This window comes from Myotis nattereri, assembly GCF_964212035.1.
Source record: "Myotis nattereri genome assembly, chromosome: 5".
Taxonomy (NCBI): domain Eukaryota; kingdom Metazoa; phylum Chordata; class Mammalia; order Chiroptera; family Vespertilionidae; genus Myotis; species Myotis nattereri.
Window position 1 is genome coordinate 30,026,153 of NC_138080.1, and position 12,227 is coordinate 30,038,379.

Here is a 12,227-nt window from a genome sequence, read left to right on the forward strand (position 1 = left end):
AATTTTGACCTTTCAAGAATGTTATGTAAATAAAACCGTAAGAGTATGTATGTAGGCTTTTGGCACTGGCTTTTCCCACTCAGTATAATTATCTAGAACTTCATCTAAGTGGTTGTATGTATTAAGAGTTTATTCCTTGCCTGGGCCGGGTAGATCAGTTGGTTAGATCATCGCTCCCAGTATGCTAATGTTACAGGTTCAATCTCTGGTCAGGGTACATACAAGAATCAACCAATGAATGCATAAATGGAACAACAAATCAGTGTGGGTCCCCCCTCTCTTTCCCTCCCTTCCCCCCCTCTCAAGTCAATTAATCAATCAATCAATCAATCAATTAATCAATAATAGAGAGTTTATTCTTTTTTGTTGTCAAGTATTCCATTGATATGAAATGTCCAGAACAGGAAAATCCATAGAGACAGAAAGCACACTGCTGATTGCCAGGAGCTGGGGGAGTGACTGCTAATGGGTACAGGGTTTCTTCTTGGGGTAATAAAAATGTTCTGGAGTTAGTGGTGATGGTGAGTAACCCTGTGAAGGTACTGAAAATGATTGACTTGCACACCTTAAATGGGTGAATTATATCTCAATAAAGTTGTTATTAACCAAGATAATACCATACTTGTAATTAATAATTTGGTTATGATCTGCTTCCCTGATTCGAAGTTCTTGAGGACTGGTACCATGTCAGTCTCGCTCACTGCTGCATTCCCCAAGATGACCTGGCCTGTGTCAACTGGTAATCACTGGCGTCAATTCAATAGTAATAGGAATCCCAAATTGGGGTGCATTATAGAAGAAAACTTTATTCAGTGCAAAACAGTTCAATTGTGATACAGCACAGCTGTGAAAGCAGCATAATTGTGAGATAGCCCTGGGGCCAGGCCCCTCTCTGGCTAGAAAGCTCTGCTCTGCTCCTTACTAGCCTGCCTGGAAAAATCGGTGTTTCAGCTCAGTGAGGGAACCATCTCTGATGGAAAGGAAAAGTTAGCTCTCTCAGCCAATGGGAAGTGGCTTATATGGACAGAGGTCCCCATTCCTGGTCCTTGATACAAAGGAAGACTCCAAATCCTACCAGTTTGATTGGTCCAAAAGGCACTATCCTGATTGGTCAGAATAGAGCCTGTGGTTGATCAGAGCTGCACAGCTCTGATTGGATGGACAAATAAAGACTCAATCCTATTGGTTGAAATAGGATACTAGGAAGTCCTTTATAAGGGCTGGTTCAGATGACAGAAACACAGTGCAGACAGGTGGTTCAGTGCAGGCCTCTCCCTGAAGCAGTTTGCATGAGAGGCCTTGTGTAAAAATGGCTGCTAGGCTTGCTTTATCTATCATCTATCTATCTATCTATCTATCTATCTATCTATCTATCTATTTTTGGTAATTTGAGCCCTATAAGCCACCAAGAGCCCTTCTTGATATCTTCTATCTCAGGGTCCACACCTGTAATAGGTGGGTCAAGAAATATCTCTCAAAATTTATTTCACTTAGAGTAGGTTTCTCCACATCAGCACTAGTGACATTTGGTCAATAACAGGAAAAAGGATGTTATGTAATCTCCCTCTTGGGGGGCCACTCTGGACACTGTGGGGTGTTAAACAGTACCTCACCCCTCCATTCCTCAGTCATGAAAACCACAAATGTCCCCAGATACCACCTAACGTCCTCTGGGGCATATCACTTCGGTAGAAAATTACTAATTTAGAGCCACTAAATTTTAAGTGTTGAGTGGGACAGTGCTTGGGATGAGAGGCCAAGAAGGAGGCCCACGAGGCAGAGAACCCCCAACGCTGAGTGGTTAAAGGGAAGGCGGGGCTCCGAGATGGGGTGGGGCTTGAGCCCAGACTCCCCACATTTGGGTGGTCAAATGGAAGGCGGGGCTCTAAGGACCCAGTCCGGGACATAGAGCTGGACTCAAGCAAAGACTTCGGATGTGGAGCAAGATGCGGGGTCTCTCAGTATGGGGCGGGGCCTGGGAGTGGGCTGGGGTCCGAGCCAGAGTCCTCGGAGGCGGAGCCGTCGGAGGGAAGGCGGGGCTCCGAGTGAGAGGCGGGGCTTGTGGGGCGGGGCTAGAGGCGGAGTCAATCCCCCAGACCAGGAGTAGGAAGGGAGCAGGCGCGCGGGGGGCGGGGCCTGGGGCTCTTCGCCGGCACGAGTGACAGGCGGCCGGGGTACGTCGCGCCAGGAGGCCCCGCCCCTCGTTGCCTCCGGCCTGGAGACGCCGGGAGGGCGGAGAGGAGCTTCCACGCTCAGCGCAGGGCGCCCAGTCGCACTTCAGGTAACGGCCTCCCCGCAGCCCGGCCCCGCGGAAACCGCGCCGCGAGTACCCGCGGGCCGGTGTCTCGGTGGGAGTGGGGCGGGACGCAGGTGGGGGGCCTGCTCCGCTGAGAAGGCCGCGGCCCCGAGTTGTGTCTGTCAAGGGGAGAGCGGAGGGGCTCCCGGCGTGGGAGGGGGCCCTGGGCCTGCCCAGGGGATGGACGCCGAACTGTGCCGGGAGGTCCGAGGCCGGGCAGGGGTGGAGCAGGCACCTCGGTCGGGGGTGAGAGGGGAGTGGAGGCGGGGACCTGACCCCTGGTTGGGAAGAAAGTCCTACTTGGGCGGGTACCTGGCCCGGGCAGGGCTGTGTGGGATGCGGACCCTGGAGGTCGGGGTGGAGGGCTTGAGGGAAGACGGGGACCTGGGGGGCTACCAGAGGGAGAGGCAGAGGCGTGGGGAGGGGTAGCCGCTGGGCACAGGGGAGGACCTGAGGTCCAATGGGAGAGTGGCACCTGCGGCTTCGGGAGGGGAGCGGCTTGGAGGGGAGCAGCGAGGACAGGGAGGGACCTTGAAGCTGAATGGAGCAGGTGGAGGATGTTGAAGATGGAGTAAAGGGAAGGGAGAGAAAGGAGCCCAGAGGAGAGCGGGGCGGCCTGGGAGGCAGCCAGGGGAGGGAGGGTTCTGTGGGCAGAGACGGGTGGGTCTCGCATGTCACAAATTACAAACACCCCCTCCCCCACACGCCCGCCTTGTTCTTGGAGCATCGCTGCCCTTGGCTCCTTCGGCAATCAAGACCCGGTCCCAGGCGGGGAGGGGGAGGGGGGCACGGTTGCACCCCCAGGAGGCAGCGCCTCCTCCATCCTTTCCACGTATCAGCCTCTGTCAGTGTCCAGCTGGTAGCCTGGCAGGGCCTCCTGGGCCAGTTTCTCACAGACCCCAGGAGCCAACCACCGGGCCCAGCCACCCCTGAGGCGGATGAGGGCCCCTTCACCAGGGCCTTTGCTGCAGGCGTTTTTCCCGCTCCATTTCAGCTCCCTGCACACATGAGGTCAGTGGAGATTTGTGTCAGTCTGCGGACTGAAGGGTCTTGGGCTCGATTCTGGTCCAGGGCACATGCCCGGGTGGCGGGCTTGATTCCCCAGTGTGGGGCGTGCAGGAGGCAGCCGATCAATGCTTCTCTCTCATCATTGATGTTTCTATCTTCTCTCCTCTTCCTTCCGCTCTGAAATCAATCAATGTGTGTGTGTGTGTGTGTATGTGTGTGTGTGTGTGTGTGTGTATATATATATATATATATATATATATATATATATATTTAAAAATTTAATCATGAAAGGATACTGCAGAAGATATAGATAAATTTGATAATTAAGTACTACATATCCCAGCTAGTTGGAGGAGCTCTCCATTTTGACTGGTCTTAGTCGATTAAGATGATTCTGGGGTTTTTTATTGTGTTAATATCAGTTTTTGTTTTCATCACTGAGACACCTTAATCATCAAAGCTGAGTAATGCTGCATAATTCAGAACATAATTTGGAAACTGACAAATCAGAGAGGGTTTTTTGGGTGTTTTATTTTTTTGCATTTCTTTTTCTATGTTTATAATGCCTTAAATTTGAAGTGTGGTGTTTATTCATAGAGTATTTAGAATCTTGGTAGGAAAAGGTTTTGTTTTCTTGTTCTGTTTCATACCAGGGTATCTGCCAGAAATTCTCTGCTTATTCTTTTTATACTTGTGTTCTATGTTAATTTTATTTATTTAAAAAAAGTATTTTTATTGATTTCAGAGAGGAAGGGAGAGGGAGAGAGAGAGAGAAACATCAATGATGAGAGAGAATAATTGACTGGCTGCCTTCTGCATGCTCCCTACTGGGATTGAGCCTGCAACCCAGGCAGTGCCCTTGACCGGAATTGAATCTGGGACCCTTCAGTCCGCAGGCTGACACTCTATCCTATCCACTGAGCCAAACCGGCTAGGGCTTTTATGGTTAATTTTAAAGTTGCCATGTTTCTTTCAGCCGGAAACTTTCTTTGTAAATATTTTGGGGAACTGGACTTCTTTTTGTGGGAAGATATTTTGCTTTGGCAAGTTTTTCCCCTGTAAAGGTAAGTTGCATTTGTGCTATATCACTGTCCATTTGCCTTTTTAAATTAATGTATTCCCCCCAAATTAATTAATGTATCCCAAGTGCCTCATTTGACACTTGACTAAAAATTGAGAATTGCTTCGATTTGATTCTGTAGGTTTTGTATTTCAGAAAGTCAGTTCCATTCACTGAGGTTTACTCTTTGATGAGGTTTGCTCTCCAGGAGCAGAATGAGCTATTACATCTAAGACCCTTGGAATGATTGTTTTAAAAAAGCCAGTGGCTCCCTAACCGGTTTGGCCCAGTGGATAGAGCGTCAGCCTGCGGACTGAAGGGTCCCAGGTTCGATTCCAGTCAAGGGCATGTACCTTGGTTGTGGGCACATCCCCAGTAGGGAGTGTGCAAGAGGCAGCTGATCAATGTTTCTAACTCTCTATCCCTCTCCCTTCCTCTCCGTAAAAAATCAATTAAAAAAAAAAGCCAGTGGCTTCTTTTTACCTTTGAATGTCATTGGTTGAATCCATGGTTGGTGGTTCCATGTCTATTATACTTGCCCATGAGAATCTCAAGTTGGCTGTCTAGTCCTCCTCTGTTGACACCAGAGAGGCACATGTTAGACCAGTGTAGACATGTCTGTGAAAGTGTTTTGGATTTTTATTTTTTTTTTGCCCCTTAAAGCAGCAGGGGAGGGATGGAACCATAGATGACCCCTTGCCATTCCCGAAACGTTGGCCATTCATCACTTGACAGGTTCACAGCAGCAAGAAGGCATGGCCATATTGTTCCTGGTTGGAAATTCTTTCACTGCTTCTAGGAGGGCGTGTTCATAATGCGTTCTCTTTAGTTTAACCAGTATAATATCATCAGGACAGAGTTATTAAGCACGTGATGAGCAGGGCTCACCACATAGCCACCCTCTGTGTGGGGACCATATTTCTGTTCAGAAAGATGGACGAGAATTGCGGAAGTTTCCCTGCCAAACAGAATCTGGCTCAGCCTCAGGCTCAGGAAGGTCACCAGTCTCTGGAACCCCTGCTTGGGAACACCAAGCAGCCCAGTGGCTCTGTCTTGAGGAGCCAGGGGTTCTGATTTGGAGCCGGAGACTCCTGACTACATTGTAAAGAAGGTTGCATATGGGCCTGGAGGAGAATAAAATCCTGTCACCCTCCCAGGCGCCCAAGGATTTAGTTCACCGAACCCCTTTCCAGTGTGTCAGAGTGTTTTCTGGGCTCTCTGGATCTGAAATGGGCATTTCACCTGGAGAATACACTTGGGCTTTCATGGTTAAAAAGAAGATTCTGCTGTTAAAAAAATCAGAATTGTTATGGGTATGAATGTACAATATATGTGTTTTGAATATAAAACCCTTGTGAACCAGCATGTAAAATGAAATGATTGCTGGGTGAGTAGGTGTGTGCATACACGTAAGTAATTACATGTGATCTGACTGCCAATAAAATAGATTTGAAGACATCCTCCCTGATGAATGTCTTTAGTGACCATAGTTAGCAGTGGGTGTCATACTTCACAATGCACCATCCTAGCTATGAATGTTACTTCCCCCTGTGAAGTAGTCACAGATGCTCCAGGAAAACCAAGCTAAGGTCAGTATGCTGGAGCAGAGCTTTTCTCTCAGCACTGCAGCATAGCTGATATTCAGTGTGGAGATTTTTAACTGCTTGGCACTCAGACTTGACCTCAGTCTGACTTAGTTTACACATCACCTGGGGGAGTGTTAGGAGAAGTGACAAATAGGTGAAGAGGTCATTGCTTAAGGGGAGGCTTGAGCAAGAGTAAATCTCTGACTTGATTTTCCCTCCTTTGACTACCACTCACAAGTGCTCAGCCTTGGTCACAGGTTGAAGTGGGCAGCCTGCAGACCATGTTTGCTTCTCACACCAGCTTTCTTTGGCCTGTGGTGTGGTTTTTTCTGTCTTCTTTACCGTTATTTGAATTAGTTGCATTTAAAAATTGGGAGACTTTTAAAAAATACACGGTTTGGCTCAGTGGATGGAGCGTTGGCCTGTGGACTGAAGGATCCTGCATTTGATTCTGGTCAAGGGCACATGCCCGGGTTGCAGGCTTGATCCCAAGTAGGGGGCATGCAGGAGGCAGCTGATCAATGATTCTCTCGCATCATTGACGTTTCTATCTCTCCCTCTCCTCTCCTCTCTGAAACTAAAAAATATGTATATTTAAAAAAACAGTTAAAATCCTAATTAAAAAAAAAAATATATGGATTGATTGAATTTATAGAAAGAGGAAGGGAGAGAAACATCAATTTGTTGTTCCAGTTATTTATGCATTCATTGGTTGATTCTTGTTGACCAGGGATCAAGCCCACAACCTTGGTGTACTGGGTTAATGCTCTAACCCAGGGGTCACCAACCGGTGGTCCACGGACCACTGGATTGTGTGAGGCCCAAAAGGTTGGCGACTGCTGGTTTAAGGAAACCTTTGGATCAGCGGTTGCCAACTGGTAGTTCGTGGACCACTGGTGGTCCGTGAGGTCCGAAAAGTTGGCAACCACTGCCTTAGAGGGAAGAAGGGGGAAGGGAATGGTGTCGGTGTGCTCCCCTGGGGCAGAGCACTGGCTGGGTCCTTTATCCTGAGCTTATTTATCTCTTTTTACAGGTGGAAGTCCTAGGGCAGTGGTCGGCAAACTCATTAGTCAACAGAGCCAAATATCAGCAGTACAACGATTGAAATTTCTTTTGAGAGCCACATTTTTTAAACTTAAACTATATAGGTAGGTACATTGTTATTAACTTAATTAGGGTATTCCTAAGGCTTAGAAAGAGCCACACTCAAGGGGCCAAAGAGCCGCCTGTGGCTCTCGAGCCGAAGTTTGCCGACCACGGTCCTAGGGGAGTTCTCTGGGGAGGGTCTGAGGAGAATATTCATCAGCTTTCCAGGTGTGCTCTTTCAGGCCATTAGTTAATGCAGCGGGTCCGGAGGCAGGCTTGGCGTCACTTGTCTGGTTTTGCTGCTTTTCTGGGTCAGGAGCTGAAATACAGCTGAGGCCTAGATGTTATCTTTAGGGAGGAAAAGGTCAGGGAGTCCACACCGCGTGACCAGCAATCTGTTAGGGGGGAACAGTTATCATGGGGGTGAGGTTCTTGTTTCCCCAGTTTTGCCCCTTGCTAGGCATCTGGGGCTTTCCCCCCGATGAGTTTTTGTACCTGGCCCGTCCTCCATGCTCTGTTCCTGTCTGTCTGGTAACTGCCTACAACACTAAGAGGTGGACTCTTGAGAGATGATTAGGCCATATGAGGGTGGGGTCCCCATGAATGTGATTAGTGCCTTTATAAAAGAGACCCTAGAGAATTCCCTTGCCCCTTCAGCCAGGCAAGGACACAGAGAAGACAAAGTGTGTAGCTGTATTTTGCCAAACCGTGTTTTAAAACCATTTCTCTCTTTATCCCTTTCATCTGGGCTCCTTCATGCCCAGCTCTCTCCTGAGAATGGGTGTGACACCCTCAGTACATGCATTCCCCCAATTCAAGAAACAGTCCATGCTCCACTTCCTGGGAGAGCTTGCTTAGCTAAATAAAAGTGAAGTGACACTACCCTCCCAGACCACAAACAGCTGTGTGTTGGTGGCGCCGCCGTGGGGTCATGAGCAATTAGGATAAGATTGTGACCTTTTTAGGTCACAACCACCATTTTGATCCTTGTCATCAAACATTTACTACACTTGACTGCTATGCAAAGCCCCAGATTGCTGGGAGTCAGCTTTAGCTTTAAACTTCTCAGGTGATATGATGCCTCCTGCATTCTCTTCCCATTTCCACCACTCTGATTGAGGCCCATGCATGTCTCATGTCTTCTAGCAGTCCTTGCCCTCAGCTTCTCCCCTCAATAGCCATCACAGCCTGTATTAATCAGCATGGTCTCCATAAAAAACTGTCACAGACTGGGTGGCTTAAACAATAAATTTCTCCCAGTTCTGGAGGTTGGAAGTTCAAGATCAAGGTTCTGGCAGGGTTGGTTTCTCTTGAACCCTCTCTCCTCAGCTTGCAAATAGGTGCCTTCTCACTGTGTCCTCATGTGGCCTTCCCACTGTGTGCACAACCTTGGTGTGCACAATCCTAAAAGACACCCGTCCTATAGGATTAGGGCCCCACACTTATGACTTCATTTTATTTTACCTCTTTGAAGGTCCCATCTCCAAATACATTGGGAATTAGGGCTTCAGTGAATTTGGAGGGGGGGTGGGCGGTGCACATAATTTAGTTTACAGAACCACCTTAGCATCCTAAAACAGGTCAGATCTTGGCAAGGGTTCCCTTGGTGACTCCCCGTTGCTTACTGGATAAAACCTGGATTCTGTCTAGCAGGTGAGAGCCCACCCTCCAGCCTTTTTGTTACCCCACACATCCTCTGTCCCTCAGCACACAGGACAGTTTCCCTGTCAGCCTCATGCCTGTCTCCCATTCCAGTGTCTGTGCCACGCCTTCTCTTGGCCCAGTTTGAGCCCCCTCCCCCCAGTCACCCTCCCTGCCTCAGGGACTGAGGTACTCCTGTTACCTGCTGGGCTGCTGGCAAGTCCATCCTCCTTCCTCACAGCATCTCAACTGTTTGCACTGGAGAGGTGCTCCACTACCACAGATGGTGAGTTCAAGGGCATTCCCTGTCCCACATTGAATTGAAAGCTGATGTTGACCTTGACCCTGTACTCTTCACAGCTGACCAGTCTTCCCACAGCTGAAACATTTCATGATACCGCCAATGGGGGCCATTACTACAGGAAAAGTTTTGGCAGAGCTGAGCAGTCAAGATGTTTGACTTGACTGAGGACAAGACCGTGGAGTTCAAGGAAGCCTTCCAGCTGTTTGAGTAAACAGGAGAGGGCAAGATCCTGCACAGCCAGTGTGGGGCCGTGGTGAGAGCTGGGTTAGGACCCCACCAACACCGAGGTACTCAAAGTCCTGGGGAACCCCAAGAGTGATGAGATGAATGCGAAGGTGTTGGACTTCGAGCACTTCCTGCTGGTGCTGCAGACTGGCCAAGAACAAGGACCAGGGCATCTATGGGGAGTATGTTGAAGGCCTTAGGGTGTTTGACAAGGAAGGGAATGCCACTGTCATGGATGCTGAGATCTGAGATGCTCTTGTCACTCTGTGTGAGAACAATAGAGGAAGAAGTAGAGATGCTGGTGGCTGGGCACAAGGACAGCAACGGTTGTGTGAGCTACGAAGAGCTCGTCCGCATGGCGCTGAACAGCTGAAGACATTCCCCTGTGCCTTCCCCGTGTGAGACTGAGTGTGCAGCCCCGGAGGCTTCCTAGGCTCTCTTGTCACAGCACTTTCCCTAGCTTGTATCTCTTGGATGATGTTTGCCATCAGCATTCACCAAATAAACTTGCTGTCTGTGCCCTAAAACAAAAGAAAAGAAAATACCAGTGGGTATCACCCTGTAGGCATGCAGAACACCTGAGATCTCCCACCACAGCCTCTGAATTACATCAAGGCATAATGGCTTGGATGCCCAGCCATCTGCGCGTGCACTCCCATCTCTCCCTTTAATCTAGCACAATGGTCTTCAAACTTGAGTTTGCGTAGCACCACCATTCAGGTCAAATACAACAAAAACATATCCTTTTATAGTCACACTCACAGGCATGCTGCCGGAGACAGCTCACAGTGTCCTTGTGATCCTCCGGACTAGAAGCTGGACCAGGCATAACCAGCCTGTGATGCTGCCCAGCTGGTGCCCCGGCACTGAGCTTGTCCCAGAGCAGCAGTTCTCAGCTGGACAGTGGGGGTGTCTGTGGTTGTCATGACTCGGGGTGCTTCTGGCATCAAGTAGGTAGAGGCCACTGATGCTGCTCAACACCCCACAGTGTCCAGGATGCCCCCCGCCCCCCCCCCCCCCCCCGGAGATCCAGTCCAATGTCAGCAGCACCTAGATCAAGAAACCTGCCCTGTACTAAATGGGAAATATATATATGCAAGTTCTGGTGTGGAACAAGGTCAACAACCATCCACCCTCACTGGTTTCCTTAGGTCGGACCCTCCTCCAGGTGAAGACAATGCTTGTGACCTGAGCTGGGTCACTATGGGAACAAGGTGGGTAAAGCTCCACAGGTTGTCTCTCCTTCCTTTGAGTCTTCATTGGCTGAAGGATGAGATACCCTTCCACCCCAAGAGATGCTCTCAGTTGGCACCCATTATGGGCCAAGGCTTCAGAACAGAAGGGGATACCCTGCTGGAGGGGAAGCCATCAGCATGCAAGGAAGCCAGGAGCCTCCACAGAGCTAGCTGCTCAGCGTCACTGTGCAGTTCTGGTGGCTTATGCAGCAGTGGCAGCAGGTCTCAGTCCAGGGAGCTCCATGTACTCATGCTTGGACTGGGTGTCCCTGCCCTTGCAGCCTGGGCAAATCAGACCCCCTTGTTGAGCCTTCCGGTGGCTGCAATGGCATGGCCTTTCATGTCCTCTCAATGTCCATCCCTTCCCTTGACAGTCACACGCCTCTCCCGTGTGACTCAGGAGAGGGTCAGTCCAGCCAGCTCGACCCCATTCCTCTCGACTGTGCCCATTTGGAGTGGGTGGTGTGGGACCCAGGCTGGACAAGAAGCCATGAGGGAAGCTGGCACAAGAAGGCACATGTAGAACTTGCATAGAACATAACTTGCAGCATTGCTTCAACAGCAGAAAAATGGCAAATAATGTGTAGTGGTTTAAAAATCAGTCCACACAAAGAAAAAAAAAATAAATCAGTCCACAGATTCTTTGATACTCCTCCCTTCAAAAGGTGGGGCCGAATCCTCTCCCCTTGAGAGTGGGTTAGATTTAGTGATTCACGTCTAACTAACAGAAAGTGGCAGAAGTTATGCCGTGTGATGTCTGAGGCTGGTCATAACAAGGACAGCTTCTACCTGGTGCGCTCTGGCTCGAGGAAGAATGTCTTGGAAGCACATCCCACCACCCCGTCAAGACTTCAGATAATAGAGCCCAGCCGACGGCTTGATTGCAGTCTCATAAGGACCCTGAGCCAGAGCCTTGCCACTCTGAACCCTGACTTATAGAAACTGTGAAGATGATAAATGGTTATTATTATTTTTAATATATTTTTATTGATTTCAGAGAGGAGGGGAGAGGGAGAGAGAGATAGAAACATCAATGATGAGAGAGGATCATTGATTGTTGCCTCCTGCACACCTACACTGGGGATGGAGCCCACAACCTGGGCATGTGCCCTGACCGGGAATTGAACGTGACCTCCTGGTTCATAGGTTGACGCTCAACCACTGAGCCACACCAGCTGAGGCAGATGGTAAGTTATTGTTTGAAGTCACATTATTGGTGATAATTTTTAAGTCAGCAATAGATAACTAATATATACTAGTAAATGTCTACCATTAGGACACTAGGCAAATGAATTGTGATACATTCAAACGAATTATCAGCCTTTTAGTTTGGGAGGCTTAGGGCAAAAGTACAAATGGAAGTCTATCCTATATAATAAAACCCTAATATGCAAATCGACCAAACAATGGAATGACCAGCTGAACAATAGGTCGTTATGATGCACACTGATCACCAGGGGGCAGATGCTCAACGCAGGAGCTGCCCCCTGGTGGTCAGTGCACTCCTACAGGGGGAGTGCTGCTCAGCCAGAAGCCTGGCTCATGGCTGGTGAGCGCAGCGGCAGTGGCGGGAGCCTCTCCTGCCTCCACAGCAGCACTAAGGAGCAGTGAGCAGGCAGGCAGTGAGGAGTGAGGGGTCCCAGACTGCGAGAGGGTGCAGGCCGGGCTGAGAGACACCCCCTTCAGTGAATGAAATTTGTGCACTGAGCCTCTAGTATACTATATGCCTAAATATTTTAACATTGTAAATCAAGCTGGCATAAAATTAAATACAGTACAGTTGGAC

General features: G+C 49.2%; 1 pseudogene across 1 annotated transcript; it reads left to right on the plus strand.

Moving 5' to 3' along the window:
- Positions 1 to 9,129: 9,129 nt before the first annotated feature.
- LOC308519716 (myosin light polypeptide 6-like) lies at positions 9,130 to 9,671 on the plus strand (annotated as a pseudogene). The gene has a single exon. The product of its transcript is annotated as a myosin light polypeptide 6-like (transcript).
- Positions 9,672 to 12,227: the final 2,556 nt, after the last annotated feature.